The sequence below is a fragment of the Camelus ferus genome, chromosome 26 (assembly GCF_009834535.1).
Source record: "Camelus ferus isolate YT-003-E chromosome 26, BCGSAC_Cfer_1.0, whole genome shotgun sequence".
Taxonomy (NCBI): Eukaryota; Metazoa; Chordata; class Mammalia; order Artiodactyla; family Camelidae; genus Camelus; species Camelus ferus.
The window spans coordinates 18,277,762-18,293,710 of NC_045721.1; the positions used below are offsets into that span (position 1 = coordinate 18,277,762).

A 15,949-nucleotide genomic window follows, 5' to 3' on the forward strand; every position below is an offset into this window, starting at 1 on the left:
CATGAATGAACCTGGAGGAAATTATGCTATGTGAAGTAAGCCAGACAGAGAAAGACAGATACCACATGGTATCACTTAGATGTGGAATCTTCAAAAAAAAAAACCAAAAAACAAACCCTGTTGAACTCATAGAAACAGAGAGCAGAAAAGTGGTTCCCGGGGGCAGTGGGTGGGGGGAATAGGGGTACTTGGTAAGAGGGTACAGATGTTCAGCTATGAGATGGGTAAGTTCTGAGACCTAATGTACAGTGTGGTGACTGTAGCTGATGAAACTGTGTTTTGTAACTGATCACCAGCTGTGTGCTTGGGGAGGCAGGACATCAGAAGATGAGCCACAACAACAAGAAATCTCTCAGCTCCGCACTGTTCTCCATTAAACACTTTGTGCATCTGATTTCTCCCATAACATAATCTCTCTGAAGCCAACTTAAAAGCATGGTTTCCATTCACTTTTCAAGAATTATGTAAAATAAACATTTCAGCAGACATGACTGTATGTTAGCTTTGGCTGCCCTGCTTCTTGACAGAATGACTTCACTGCCTTCCAGGTATGACTTTTCTAAGCACAGTACCCTTTGTGGTCCCACGTTAGACAGAGCGGGTGGAACACGCATCACAGTCCATGTATGTGAAGTGTGACATTTACAAAGTCACCGCTGTAGCCCTGCAATGAGGGGACGGTATTAATTACCTTGCTCCTGGCGTGGAAAATGATGAAAATGACCTGCTCAATGAGGATGTCAAACTGTCTTTTTTAATCTGACACCTGTACTGGAAATGCTGGGAATCTATGACACTTACAATTAAATACCTAAGATTACCGAGCACAAGTTCAGGCAAGGCTAATTTAGAAATTATTGTCAAGACTCACTGAGGAGCCGTCATCATTTGGGAGTGAAAAAAAAGTTTAACATACCAAAAAGCCCCACGGAGAGACTTTGTACATGGTTTCCCCATTTAGAAGCTGAACCAAAAGTCAAAGACACTTGCTTTAGTTAAAATCACAAAAATTCGAAGACACGCAGGATTAAGAAAAGTCTGTGCTGTGGAGCTGTTTCCAGAGAAGAGCACTTTCTATGAAGGAAAAGGAGAAAAATCTAAATTCTGAACCTCCCTTCTCTCCTATGTTTTGGTAAAGAACAAAGAGTTTGCCTCGGACTAATGTTTTTGTGTTCAAGATTTGTGACATCTTTTACCCACACGGAATAAAGCTGAAACAGGAAACAGTAAAAGATAAAAGTGCCAGACGGCGAGAAAGCCAAGATCTATCCTAAGACGTACTCAAACTCTCAAGAAGACTCACGTATATCCCAAGTCATCCTTTAAAAAAGAAAAAAGAAAGACAGAAAAGAAAAAAAGCTCAGAGAAGCACTTTTTATATCTTACAAATGCTAGGAAGATATTCCTCTTCAACACCTCACCTGGCCAAATGAAGACCCTGTGCCCCATTTCAGAGAACTGCCCGTGTCTGTGTGAAATACTCGTATTCAGAATATGAACAAAGGATTTTTGACCAAGGTGTGACTGATGTAAAACCAAAGCCAAGATGAACCTAAGAACATGACATGCAGCATAATGACACACTAAAGCCTGGCCAAGATCAGATACATTTCTTAGGGGAAAGAAATCCCCACCACCACCCCGAGCATTAAATCATAAAGTGGGGTTTTCAGTTCAGCAGCTCACGTGTGGGCAGCGGCAAGTTCAGGCCACTGTCCACGACGGTGGGTGTGGTGCTGATGGAAAAGCTGGTGGAGGGAGCGTTAGAACACGAAACCATTTGGCATCTGTTAGCCAACGACAGCTCCGGAAAGGCCGAGGAAGCACACAGACAGGCGGAGGGAGGGAGGCATGAGAGGTGTAAGAGGCCAGCTCTGTTTTGAGGCTTTACACACAAAATCCCGACCAGGACAGAAAAAGGTGGACCCACCTGCTCTCGAGAGAAGCGTTTCCTTCCGAGGAGGGAGGACCTGACTCGCAACACGGGGACCCCCCGAGGCTGCCTACTTCCCTGTGAAAAACCATTAAAACGGAGTTGCTACTTGTTTTCGACATTCCTGTGACCACTTTAAAGACACAATCTCTCAGTGTCAATGCTCAGATTACCAGCCCAAATATCATAAACGCAGAGCATGCCTGGGGCGGAAATATGCAGGGGGCAAAGCCGGTTTCTTGGGTGGCTGCAGCTGTCTCTCACTCAGCTGTTTTCACGAGGTTTCTTGCCTCTCCAACTCCAAATGGGCTGGGGTCTGCATGTGACCCTGAACGGCGGTGGGCACCCTCCCATGGCTGAGTGTGATGGACACTTCGATGGCGATGCTACTCTGGCTTATGGTCCTGAAGCTTTTCCATGAAAATGTCCTTCGGGAGTCAGACAGCCTAGGTTTGTACTCTGACTTCACTTCTCTTCCTCTGTACAGTGTAACAGTAGCTATCTACGTGGTCATCTGAGGAGTAAAGGACTTAAGTAACACAAATTCCCTAGAACAGTGCCTGGCATGTAGTAAGAACTAAGTGTTAGCTGTTTTTCTTCTCTGTATTATTGTATCATGAAGAAATGTGTGAGATGAACACTGTATTAGTTTAACTTGGTTTTAAATGGTACTGATCAACATAACCAAAAAGAAGAGTGAAACAAAAATTAAAATCTGTCTGTCTGCATCACACAAAACAGCCGGAAAGGTTTTCCCCAAATGTGGCACGATCTGACTTAAATATAGCATCAGTGGTATGGTACAAATTCACTTTGGGAAAGTGCCAGAGGAAACTTCAAAATGACAGGCAGTCTTTGTCCAGAGCAGCAGAAACTCAAGTATAACAAAAATCTCACAGGAGTGAAAATTCAGAGAGACATGCTACAAATTTTAAGATGCTCCTGACAAAGGAAATCAGAGACATTTTGAACCTGAGTCCTAAACTGCACATCACAAGGGCAAACACTCCTAAAGGCACTGAGTTGCTTTCAAGTTCCTTTTCCCGTGAGTACCTCTGTGCTGGCTGACCCAGGTGAGACAGACGTTGTTAAATAATGGTTCATGCTTCTCCAAAGCAACTCTAGGGAGATCATGTAGCAGGTAAAAAGAGATCGGTCCTTTTAGGAAAAAAAAGTTAAATTATTCACTCACTCAGTATTCAGTCTGAGGAGATGATGAAACTTGGTGAAGCACAGGCTTTTGGGCTATAAGGTCAACTCACAAGTAGGGAAGAGATTTATAAGAGAATTTTCAAATTATAAGTGACTTTAGAAATGATCATTTTGCGAGTGAGAGCAATTAATAAATTGCGAGGTTACGTCCACAGCAAAAAGTAAAGAAAGGAAAAGATCTTCTCTCCTGAGACACCCTAAAATATAAGGATAATAAAAAATTAATGTATGTTAACCTACAGTGTCAAAGAGACAGGAGAGGGGCTATCTGCAGAGGAGGGATTTCCACCAAATTCTGTAGGGCAGGAAGCCTGTAGAGAAGTGATGGATGAGCCAAGGAGGAGGAAAAAGCAGCAAGTGCTCACCCAGGGGAATCTGGATCAAAGGGAGGGAGAGGTGACGTGGCTAAGGAATCAGCGAGTTCAGAATGGCAAAACTGGGAGTGAAACTTGAGGCTGCAAACATGTGGATTCTTTAAAGAGCAGTAAATTAAGCAATCACTGTCCCAGCCTATTACACAGAATGCTATGACCTAAGCATTCCAAAGCTGATGAATCAATTTCTTTTTTTGGAAAATGAAATAGCCACCCCCCACCTCTGCCGCCCCGCCAAAGACCTCCACATTCTGGCTTTTGGTGGCCTCCTGCACAGCAACAGTCTCCCTGCCTTGTAGACCTAAAAAAAAAAGAAAGGAACCTTCCCCAAACATATAAAGTCCCCAACCTACTTTTAGAATCTTACTCTTAAATATGAATGGACAACCTGGGATCAATCCAAAGCATAAAAAAAGAGAGTTCATGATAAACAGAAAATGTAATCTCAGAAGGAAGGGATGATGTGGAAAATAAGGAAGCATTACATAAACACACAAGTTTGGCATCCCCAGAGAATGGAAGAATTACATTATAGCTATAAAATAAAAGCAGGATGTTTTGATAAAGGAATGAGTATGAAACAAGATAAAAATTCTTACAAATTAAAAATAGGAGAGCCAAGATGAAATAAATCAACAGGGTAATTGGAAGAAGGGGTCAAGAAAATCTCCTAAAAAATAAAACTGGTTGACAAAGACATGATGTGAGAGAAACTATAAGAAACTAAGAGAAAGATACATGAGGTCCTATATGCAACAAGTAGAGGTTTGGGGAAGAGAGAATAGAGAAAAGGGAGAAGTGGAAATTAGCAAAGATATAATACAGAAAATTTTCCAAGTTGAAAAATAAAAGTCTCCACATTTAAAGAGTCCACTTTAATAAGTGAACAAATGAGTGGATGGAAAAAGACTTGTATCCAAACACATCACTGTGAAACTTCAGGATTTTCAGAGGAGAAGGAGAATCTAAGAACTTCTTGAGAGAAAAATCAAGTAACACAAAATGTCAGAAAATGGAAGCAATACTGCAGCCTAGGGGAAAGTAGAGGGAAGAGTGTATCTAACCTGGAATTAGGCAAAAAGATTAATCAGTTTTGAGGATGGATTATAGACATTCCCAGATGGGACAATCTGTAATTACTTGAAGATTATCCTTAAGTTAAACCAAAAACAGAAAAATAAAAGGCGAGGGGAAATACAGGCTCAGGCAAGGTGCAGGCAGAGGAAGGTCAAGGGAACTTCTATGTGACAAGTCTCAGAGAAATTAACCAAGCTTGGAGCAGGAGAATCAGGGCTGTGAATGAGATTTCCTGGAAAACACAGAGCACAAGAGAAACACCTGATGTTCTGGAACATTTGAAAAGCTTGAGGACATAATAGAAAAAAAAGTGAAAAAAATAATAATTAAAAACTCCAGGATAAGCAAAAGGCTGGATACAAAAAGAAATCTCATATGTGACTTTTTAAAAATTGTGGTAAAATGCACATAACATAAAATTTACCGTTTTAACCATAATACAATAATGTTTGGTATATTCACAATGTTGTGCAACCATCACTTCTATCTAGTTCCAGCAGATTTTCATCACTCCAAAAGGAACCCCCCTGCCCATTATACAGTCATATCCCCACCTCCTTGTTTCCATCTTCTTCAAGGCCCCAGCAACCCATTCTTCTGCTTTCAGTCTCTATGGGCTTGCCTATTCTGGATTTTTCATATAAATGGAATCATACAATATGTGGTCTTTTGTGTCTGACTTCTTTCACTTGGCATAATGCTTTCAAGGTTCATCCACTTTGTAGCATATATTGGTACTCCACCCCTTTTTATGGCTGAATAATATTCCATTGTATGGATACACCATATCGATGGACAGAACATTCTGGTTGCTTCCAGGTTGGGGCTATTGTGAGGAGGGCTTCTGTGACCATTCATGCACAAGTATCTGAGTCCCTGCTTTCAATTCTTTTGTGTATATGCCCAGGAGTGGAATTACTGGATTACACGGTATTCTGTTAAACTCCCTGAGGCTCTGCCAAGCCATTTTCCACAGTGCTGCACCATTTTACATTCCTGCCGGCAATGATCAAGGGTTCCAGTTTCTCCATATTCTTGCCAACACTTGGTATTTCTTATTTTTAAAATAACAGTCATCTTAACGAGTGTGCAATAATCTTATTGTGGTTTTGGTTTGCATTTCCCTAATGAGAAGTGACGTTCAGCCTCTTTGTGTGCTTAGTAGCCATTTATATATCTTCTTTGGAAAAATATCTATTCCAGTTATTTGCTCATCTTTGAATTGGGTTGTTTGTATTTTTGTTGCTGTTGAGTTGCAGTTCTTTATTTATTCTGCATATTAATCCTTTATCAGATATATGATTTGCAAATATTTTCCCCAGTTCTTTGGGTTATCTTTTCACTCTCTTAATAGTGGTTTTGATGCACAAAAGTTTTTAATGTTAATGATGTCCAGGTTATCCATTTTTTCTTTTGTTGGCTGTTCTTTTGTTGTCATATCTAAGAAATCATTGTCAAATCCAGTGTCATGAAGACTTCCCCGTTTTCTTCTAAGATTTTTATAGTCTTAGCTCTTAAGTTTAGGCTTTTGATCCACTTTGATTTTTGTATATGGTGGTAGAGATGGGTCCAACTTTATACTCTTGAATTTGGATATGCAGCTGTCCCAGCATCATTTGTTGAAGAGATTATTCTTTCCCCCATTAAACGGTCATGGTACCCTTGAGAAAAAACAACTGACCACAGATGTATGGATTTATTTCCGGATAAACTCCGTGCCTCTAAATGAGATATCCCAGGAAGGGCACAGCATCACCCGTGTTGGATTCCAGCCAAGAATGCAGAATTTGAACCAAATCACAAGGAAGCATCAGACAAATCCAAATGAGGAATGTTCCAATAAAAAGGAGGATGGGGTGCTGTAGTCTTCAAAACATGTTAGTGTCATAAAAGACAACAAAAAGCTATGGAAATATTCCAGATTCAAAGGGGCTAAAGAGACACAGCAACTAAACACAGTATCTGACCCTAGACTGGATACCATGCTGGAAGGAAAACACATGCTAAAAACAGCATTATTGGATCAATTGACAAAATTGGAATATGGATGATTAGGTTAGATTTAAAAAAGTTTTTTTTCAATGTGAAATTTACTAAAGGTGAAAAACACAGAAAAAAGTTAAAGGTAAATGTGATGAAGAGAAACATTTCTGGGGATATGAATGGTTGCTGGTCTAGCAGGAGACTCAAGAGTAAAAATAAAGCTCTTATGCTGATCAGGGTGCAGAGGAAGAAGTGTTTGTGCTGGAACCTTGTGAATCCAGAAATGGAGCGATGGTTGGAGGACCTGGGCACGTCGAGAGGCTGTCTGGAGCCATCTGCAAACTTCAGTGGAACATCAGAAATGAAGGAGGTCCTGAAGGTTTATGATTAAAGCTAGGCTCCAGTAAATACCTCTTCTCCTTTTAGGGTCAACAGCTCCTGGCTTGCCACTGGACCCTGACAGGGAGACAACTGACCACGGGCACCAGGTGACCAGACGCCTGATACTTGCCATTCAGGAACTGGTCTTATCCGGTCTGCTTGGCCATAAAATTGGCAATTCCAAGAAGTGCTCAACCATTACAGAAAGATGATACGTAGAGGTTGATGCCTAACCATTCCCAAAGGCAAAATAAGGCTGAGGAGCAAGCCACTCACACCCAGTATGCTTGCCCGGCCACTGACCCCCTCAGCCGACACCAATGGCCTCATGTTCCCAACTGACTAAGGAAGATAGCAATTCAAGCCAGACTGAGATGGCAGGAATGGCCCTGTACCATATGCCAGCACCAGCCCAAAGTGGACTGTCCGTCATCGTAGCCCCACTTAGGGGCAGCCCTGGACACTGGGGAAAGGAAATCTTCCTGGGGGCAGCACTTTGCCTGTAAGAGGAGATGGCCTGGAGGAAGACCCTAGATCGATCCACAAGAGTGGCTAATGGCTGGCCATATGGTCAGAGGTAATGTTATGGTCTAAAAAAAAAAAAGCTGTATACATAATATTAGTCTAATTTCATTTATATGTAAAATATATAAATTTATTATATATAAATATATAAGATATATTATATATTTAAATATATATATACATATATGTACAAATAGTAATAGTAAAACAATGTATGTTGTAATGTTAACATTATAGCTGGCTTTTATTTTCTCCCTTAGATTTTCCTAGATTTTTTTCACTGATTGTATATTATTTTTATAAACAGGAAAAAAAGTTAAATATTATTTTAAAAAGAAACTTCCTTATGGTTTGGCTTCATAGACACATGATGCTTTGTGGAATTTGTCTTGCTCTGAAGTCTGTCTCCCATAAGCAGCACTGTGGTTAGTCTGTGGACGGCGTTCTCTTATGACTCTTTGTGAGCCTGGTTGGCGTGCTATCTACAAAGACAGTGGAGTCATGATCTTTATAAGTGACTCAGTCGTATAAATAGAAGGCAAAGTGATGCTTTCCATTGACCCAAAAGTACAGGAGGCAGCCGGGCGTCACTGAGAGTTCTAGGCTTTGGGGTGAGATTGGCTGGTGTTTGATTCCTGACTCCGCTGTTTATTCTTGGGGACAACACAACTGACCTCCAAGTCCAAACTGCCTCTTCTTGAAAAGGAGGGGATGCCAACCACCTTACCCCATCCTGATAGTGTGATCAAAATAACGACCAGGGCTGAGCTACGTAAGATAGTTATCCCCAGGGCTCAGCTCACTGCACGAGCTCTACGAGCTCTCTGATGCGGCCGCACGTGGTAAGGGAGAGTGCGTGGAAGATGCGTGTGGATGGAACAAGGGGCTGGCTCAATCCTTCCAAGCTCTGAAATGCTGCCTACTTTCATCAGCAAGAAGGGGGCTCAAGTGTCAATTTACTTTCTGCCCAATGGACTGTGGTTGCCTAAACCATGGAGCACAGGCTGGCTAGTTGTTACTCCTGCTCCTCCCTCGGAGCCAGATTCCTCCAGAGGTTACACCCAAATATGGGTGCGAATGAATCTCCAGGCACCGTGAATACCCTTCCAGAGAGATGGGAAACCACAGCAGCGGTTACAGATTTTTAAGGTTAGGAAGCAAGTCTACTCTCCCAAAAGCATCGCGTGAAGTGCTCGAGCACAGCACTGGCTTTCCTGTCTGTTCTCTACTTTAGTTTGAGAAACACCTGAATTTAGAAAGATAAACACCACTCACCCCGGGTGGATGAAGTTTGAGAGCAATAAAAGAGACAGACTTGCAGTTAGAAAAGCATTTCATCAACTCCGTGGCCACAAGGAAGCCCTTATAGTTCACCTCTGACCCGTTCACGTTCCTCCCCTGCATGGGGGGGGGGGGCGGAATCCGACGCCGCAGGGGCACAGGAAGCGAGCGCCCTGGGGCCCCAACTGCGCCCCCCACTCCCCCGGGGGCCGGACTGCGCACCTCCACCAACTCTGCGGGGTTCTGTGAAGTCATGCTCCCGTGCTGGGAGGACTTAATACCAACGGGTCCCTGCACACGTGCTTCACAGTTAGACTGGTTTGGATTTATAGCCTGGGTTCACCGTCTTATTAGCTTTGGACCATGAGCAAGGACCACATGCTCTCCTGCATCTTAGACCCCTCAGCAATGAAATATGGGTGCTAAATGCATCTTGAAAGTCGGGCTCTCCAATCTAGGAAAAGAACCGAGCATAATACTGGAGAAATAAAGGAAGTTCAATGATTATCAAGTTCACATTCCTTAAGGCAGCAGCAGACTTTCTGGAATTTTCTCGGGAACTGTCAGTTTTCCCTATGATTTTAAGGCAAGGAGGGATAAAGCAAGTGGAAAAGAATCAACCGCCGTTCTTACAGAATTACAGGAGGCTTGGCCAGGAGGAGGGCCAGAAATGGCCAGTGAGCCACTGCCCTGAGGTGTGCTTCGTCCCACAGCCCCCTCCGCATTCCTATGTGATGTCCAGGTCTGCCAGGTCTGAAATCTCTCCAGCCAACCCAAAGACCTTCAGCCCTCAGCACCAGCCATAGCTACTGAAATGTGGGGCATGTTATTCCATAAAGTCAACCTTCAAACCTTCTGGATCCTTAAGAAAAGAAAGAAAAAGGTGTGTGTGTGTGTGTGTGTGTGTGTGTGTGTGTGTGTGTGTGCGTGAGCGCGCGCGCCTGTGTAAGAGAGAGAGGGAGGGAGGGAAAGAGCAGGGGGAGGAGGAGGAGGAGATGAAGGGAAAAAAGAGAGACAGGCAGAGGAGAAACAAGCACACAGCTCCTCCTTGCTGGTTCCCTGATGTCATCTATTGCGTCTGGGAATGACAGTCTTGCAGAGACACCTGGAACATGTCACCTGCCTTCTGCTACAGCAGAGGAGAGATGATTTCAGGGTGTTACTCTAACATGGGGGCAACTCCAGAAGCCTACCAGAGGGAGCAGCAGGCTACTCTAGTTTATTGTGCCAGAGGAGAGAATTTAGAGCTTTGAGGGAATGTTTTCATTGCAATGTCAGGGTGGGCGTCCTCAGGACTCTCCCATCCAGATAAAGCGCAAGTCCTGTCTGTTCTAGGAGAGACTCAACGGCGGAAAACCAGCTCACACTCTTTGTTCCGTGTCTACACCGTGTTTCGAGAGTATACTTGAAAGAACAAATAAGGTTTCGAGGACTTCTGAGACGTCAGTCAGCTACGGTAAGAACAAAAGGCGCGTTTTTCTCTAGACTCAGTCGAGCCGTTTACAAGGGGATTCTCTTCTGTAGGTGCTGGTGATGCCTAATAGCTTGCAAAGGGTGACCGACGGGAAAGACTGACATTCAGTTAAACCCTAGTGGAAACAAGTTGGTTCAAGCAGAAAATCACAGTCCAGAGCTGACAGTGAATACGGTCTCAGGGCTGACCGTTCAGAGTCACTTCCATCGCCACAGGTCTAGGGAGGCTTCTGGCATTACTTCTGTAACGCCTTGGTTTCTTTTCACAAGGAAAGGAGCTGCACGTTCTGAGTACGTGTAGGCGTACAGTCAATAAATACGACGTATAAACACATGATTAATAACCAGACATCAGCCTACTTGCCAGAAATAATCGTTATTTGTTCCCTGTGTATACAGAAAAGATGGTTTTAAGTCAAAAGGCAGCTGAAAGAAGTGGTCTTTTCTTTTTGATGACTCAAAAAAATAAAATATTTGTAAGATTTATAGGATTTTTAAAAAGCAATCATTTGCTCACTGCCAATTTGACTGGTACCTTAAATTAGGGGAAAAGGTCTTCAGCTTTTATCTGTTAAAAATTGTAACTGTTTATTGGGGGCTTGGGATGAAAACCTCTCATTTTATTGAAGCTAATGACATATACTCGGCTATTAACCTTTGACAGTGAAACCAGAACTATCCTTCTAAGTCTGAGCATTCAATGAGAATCTAAACATTTTCCCCCAATATTCTTTTATTACAGACCATTTCTGGTTCAGTGAAAGTGCACTGCATTACAAGACAACATTCAAGACACTAGGGAGAAATATTTTTTAAACTATTTATCATCTGATGGGGTTTTAATTTTCTGCTGACTGTTATAACTTGAGAACAGAGGGCCTCACCCTGGCTTGGGCGGGAGGAGTGGGCGGTGGGAAGCTATTTATGAATAGTTTGTGATCTGCAGCAGCTGCTCTTTGATATAGATCATCCTTTTTTTGATAAGCATGTTTTCACAAAAAGTTACCACTAATAAGCGGGCGCATACTAAACCAACCACAGCAGAGCTGTCCCCTTGAAAGAAAGATGTCAAATAAAAAGCTCCTCCAGGTTGAAGTCTCCTTGAGCCTCTTCATTACAGGAGCATAATAAATCTGAAAACACGCTGCATCTTGGGAATACCCAACGTTACCGACAGAGAAGAATACTGTCAGGTAGTTCCCATGTGTCTTTCACTCTGGACTCAAATGAAAAACGTCTTGTAGCGAGAGCTTGCGTCCTTCTGGGAATTAGAAACGCCTCCATTCAACCCATAGAAACAGGCTGAAAATATCTGGGTTGTGTTGTAAATGTTTCCTCCTAAGCTGAAGACCCAATCGTACTCTCATTGTGCTTGGGTACTTGACACGGAGGAAGTGGGAACAATTTTGAATTTGAATCTGCTGTTCCGGGCCATCCAGATGAAAAAGAGAAGGGCCGAAGGATTCCTTTCTCTCAAAATATTTAATGATTAAAATGACTAATTCAGTTTCCCATGGTGTCCTTCTAAAGGCAAAAAAGGCAAAAAATCTTTTATTCTAATATACTTTATTAAAACTTAATTATGAGATGTCCAATACCTTACCTGCGAAAGAGTCAATCAATAGGCAGAATAATTCTGCCCATGATACACCAGAACCTAACCCTGAATACAAATGGTAGATGAATGCCTACAGTTGCAAAAAATACAGAAATGACAACGAACTTTAAATACACTAGAAAATGAATTTCATTATCACTGCTGGTTGCAGTGTAGCTGGACACAACAAATTGGGAACTATAATTTGACAATAGATTTTAAAAGCCTTAAGCATGCATATAGCTTTTGACCCAGGAATTCTAATTCCAGGAAACATTCAGATTTCTTCAAGGATGTTCACTGCAGCCTGAAAATTCCAACATCCGGAAAATGTTTAACAAAATGCCCAACAATGAGAAACAGAAGGAAAATGATTCAAGGGAAGAAATTACGCAGACATTTACAGTATTATTTAGAAGAATACTTAAAGTCACGAGAAACGTTCACGGTAACTGCTGGAAAAAGGCAGGTTACAAAACACTTTGGACTCTGTGGTCCCAATTTTGTTTAAAATATGTAAAAATATTAAAAAGAAACACATACCGTGTAACACCTATGATCATCTTTGGGTGATAGAATGATGCTTAATTCTCGTTTGCTTCTTTTCTGCTTTCTTGTAATTTTCAGATTTCCTGTAATAAACACATATTCATTTCTAATAAAATAACAATAAATGCTAACATCACTGAGGCATAACAAACAGACCAGACATTCCTAATGTCTGTTGTCCCCCACCTGTGAACAGCTCTCCCATTCTCCATGCTATTTGTGTAACACGGCACCGCTACTGTTTGTACGTGTGAGTACATCCATGGGTGCTGGAATCTTTCAGGCCATGTACAAGGGCGTCACACATGCAGTGGACACGGGGTACAAGGGGCCAGTGGTTCAAAGACGAGGCTAGAGACGGTTCCGGAGAGAGTATTATAAGCCGAATTCTAGTTTTACTCAAGTTATTTTTCAAATATATAAATGTGTTCTATCTCAAGGAGTTTTCAAACACCAGTGTTTTGGTTTAAAAAATTACAGACAGTAATGCCTCTCTAGGAGTACTGGTAAGATCGCCACCCTGAGAATGTATCAGGACTGGAGCCGCAAGATCTCACTTAGAAGCTTCTTGAAAGAATGGGCCTTTACTCCAAAGGCTCTTCAATTAGCTAGCCAAACTTTAAGACAGAGCAGAATAAAACGAGTTCCAGGTGGCGATTACGATCCGAGACTTCGTGGAAGGTCACCTTACCCTAAGTGCCGACTTTGCCTCCGCCACTCTCCGCGTGCGTCCGCTCGTTCACTCGTGTATTCATTCATTCGTTCATAAACATCTCTGTCTGTGTCAGCACCGGAAAAGCAACGGTGACTAAGACACAACCCTCCCCCTTCAGAAGCTCGTTACAGACAAACAGAAAGGGGCAGAAAGACACGTAAACAGGCTCTTGGGAAATTAGGTAGAAGGCCATGCCCACCAGCAGCCTCCTACTGTAGGTTCTTCTATAACGTGAGTCTCTTTGGAAAGGAGAATTTTTCTAGAGAGTTACTGGCTTTCCTCCTGTGTATGAGAGGCTGGGCTGTAGGAGGGAACTGGTGAGTGGGAAATAGGAAGAGGCTCAAGACAAACTCACCTGCTTCCCACATTGGCCGAGGGACAGCCTGGGGCCCGGCACTCCCTCCTAGAGAAGCATCCTCAAAGGGGTGAATTTGACCTCGGATCCAGAAGCCACGGCTCCAGGGCTCTGCTGCCAGAGAGGCGGGGCCAGCGGCCGGCATGTTATTCAGGTGCAGTAGAAACCATTCCATCTCCAGGTGGCCACTGGGATATCTAAGAATAAGGTTTTCAGTTTAAGTAGGATTCTTGTAATTGTAGGAAGGAATTTTTTTTTTAAGGGTTTCCTGTCCTTGGAAAACATTAGTGGTTGTATAAATGTCTCACAGAACGCTCTTCACCTTGGCAGTGACATAATTTCGCGTTTGACTTTTTAGATCGTGCCTTATTCTGTTTTGCATATACATTCATTTGTATTATTTTGTGGTTACCAGAGGGGAGGGGGAAAGGGGGAGGGAGGAAGTGGGGGTATGGGGTTAACAGAGACAAACGACTATATATAAAACAGATGAGCAGCAAGGATTTACTGTGCAGCACAGGGGATGACAGCCACTATCTTCTAAAATAACCCATGGTGGGGTGCAACCTGCAAAAATACTGAATCCCTGCTGTACACCTGAAACTAACATAATACTGTAAATCAAATACACTTTAATAATTAAAAAAGAGAATTATGTCTGAGGAGACAGGAAAAAAGTGGAAAACGTGACCTGATTCCTGCAGGTCATTTTAAGAAATCACTACTAAACTTCAAGCTACTTCCTGTTTGGGGGCAGGGGAGGCTGGCGGTGAAGGAAACAAACTCGAGCTTAGGGAGTTTTTTCCGAAATACTCATGCCTGGGCACCACTCTGGACTTAACTGAGTCAGAATCCCGAGTGAATGGAGTCTTCTTGGGGGCCACACCTGTGTGCTTCGAAACCGTTTCCCCAGCAGCTAAGTCATGCCAGCCCCCTTTCACTGATGAGAAGTATTGCTCTAGACGTTCTAGAGGGGCCACGAACAGTCCACAGGAAACAAGTTGTCTGCTGGAAGGAAAAGGTTGCACTGGAAGAGCAGGAGTAAAACATTTAGTCGGGCAGAAAATCAAGACCGCGTGACGTGCGTATTCAGACACCGTTACGGAGGACCTGGTCCTGGCCAGCACCACTGCCCCAGCCTGGGGCCCACCCTCCGGCAGGCTCTGGGAGCTGACAGGACTGGAAAGCCTTCCCAACTTCAAGGGCTGTTATCATCCAGCTGGGGGCACATGATACATCCCCGGGAAAAGGAGGAAAAGCAAAGAACACGAGAGTGTTAACATGACTGGAGAGGGCTGAGCTGAGACAGGGGCTTCCCAGAGGAGGTTAGACTTACCACAGTAACTGGAAAAGAGGGCTGGGCGGTGGGTCATCTGCAGACACAGACCTGTGGCATTAACGTGTGACGAACTTCTGGTGTGGCATTGTCCCATGATCATTTTCAATGCTCTGTAGCAAAATGGTGTGTTAGAAAATTTCTAGGTAACATTGGCTGCCCTCCCCACTGACCCCATAGATGCTCACTGCATTTATGATGATAAACCTTAAGTCTACAGATGCTCTGTCTTGCAAAAGTATCTTTGGCACTCCTACTTTTAAGCCTTTGTTATCCATGCCTGGAATAACTCTTAGGACCCCTCTGCTCTCGTGTTCTTTAAAGGTCCATCTTAAATTCCAGTTGCCTGTAAAAATAACTCTGCCACAAGAGCAACCACAACGGTGTGCTCTCTCCCCGAGCCCTGCACAAGACTGGTTTATTTATTTATTTTTTTTGTATCTTACCCATTGTGTGTCATTCTCATAGGTCTCATAAAATCCTCATAGACACCACTGTGAGCAACGGAAGGTAGAATCCATCCCCATCCGGTAACAGACCGTAACCCTGAGCCTCAGAGGTCAGATGAGTGAGGCTGGCTGCCAACCCCCGCAGGTGGTGAGCAGGCAGGATAGTTCTGGAAGCAGGAGCTGCTCCAGGCAGGTGCGCTTTCCCATGCTGCCCTGAGCATCTTGTACCCTGGTCGCATTGCTGGTTTCCAGGTGAGGGGCTGACCTTCCCTCTGAATCCCCTAGAAGACAATGACCACGTCTTTTACGTTGTGTCCCTAGAACCCAGGATGTCTTGGCAGTCAGGAGGAAAGCACTGAATGCCTGCTACTTAAAATATTCGTTTTATCAAAATTAATAATCAAATGACATTACAATTCATGCAGGTGTATTTGTGTCTAATCTTTCTTTTGACTTAGGTTCCTTCTGCACACCACGTATTGTTTATTTCTGAATTTAGGAAGGTACTTGATGTATTATCAAGCTTAAACGTCACTGGATGAAGGCAGTCAGAAGGTGCAAACTGCAGTTATAAGATAAATAAGTACTAGGGATGTAATGTACAACACGACTATAATTAACACTGCTGTATGTTCTATATGAAAGCTGTTAGGAGAGTAAATTCTGAGTTCTCATCACAAGGAAAAAATTTTAATTTAATTTAAATATC

At 43.1% G+C, this 15,949-nt stretch overlaps 1 long non-coding RNA gene across 1 annotated transcript in view; it reads right to left on the bottom strand.

Annotated features, from left to right (window-relative positions):
* Positions 1 to 15,949, bottom strand: part of LOC116660111 — a 62,421-nt gene extending 46,472 nt beyond the window's left edge. Inside the window, exons 1-3 of the long non-coding RNA XR_004315496.1 lie at positions 13,456 to 15,949; positions 13,077 to 13,164; positions 12,380 to 12,468 (exon numbers count right to left, since the gene is read on the bottom strand). This is a non-coding gene — a long non-coding RNA (uncharacterized LOC116660111). The remainder of the gene's footprint in view (positions 1 to 12,379; positions 12,469 to 13,076; positions 13,165 to 13,455) is intronic.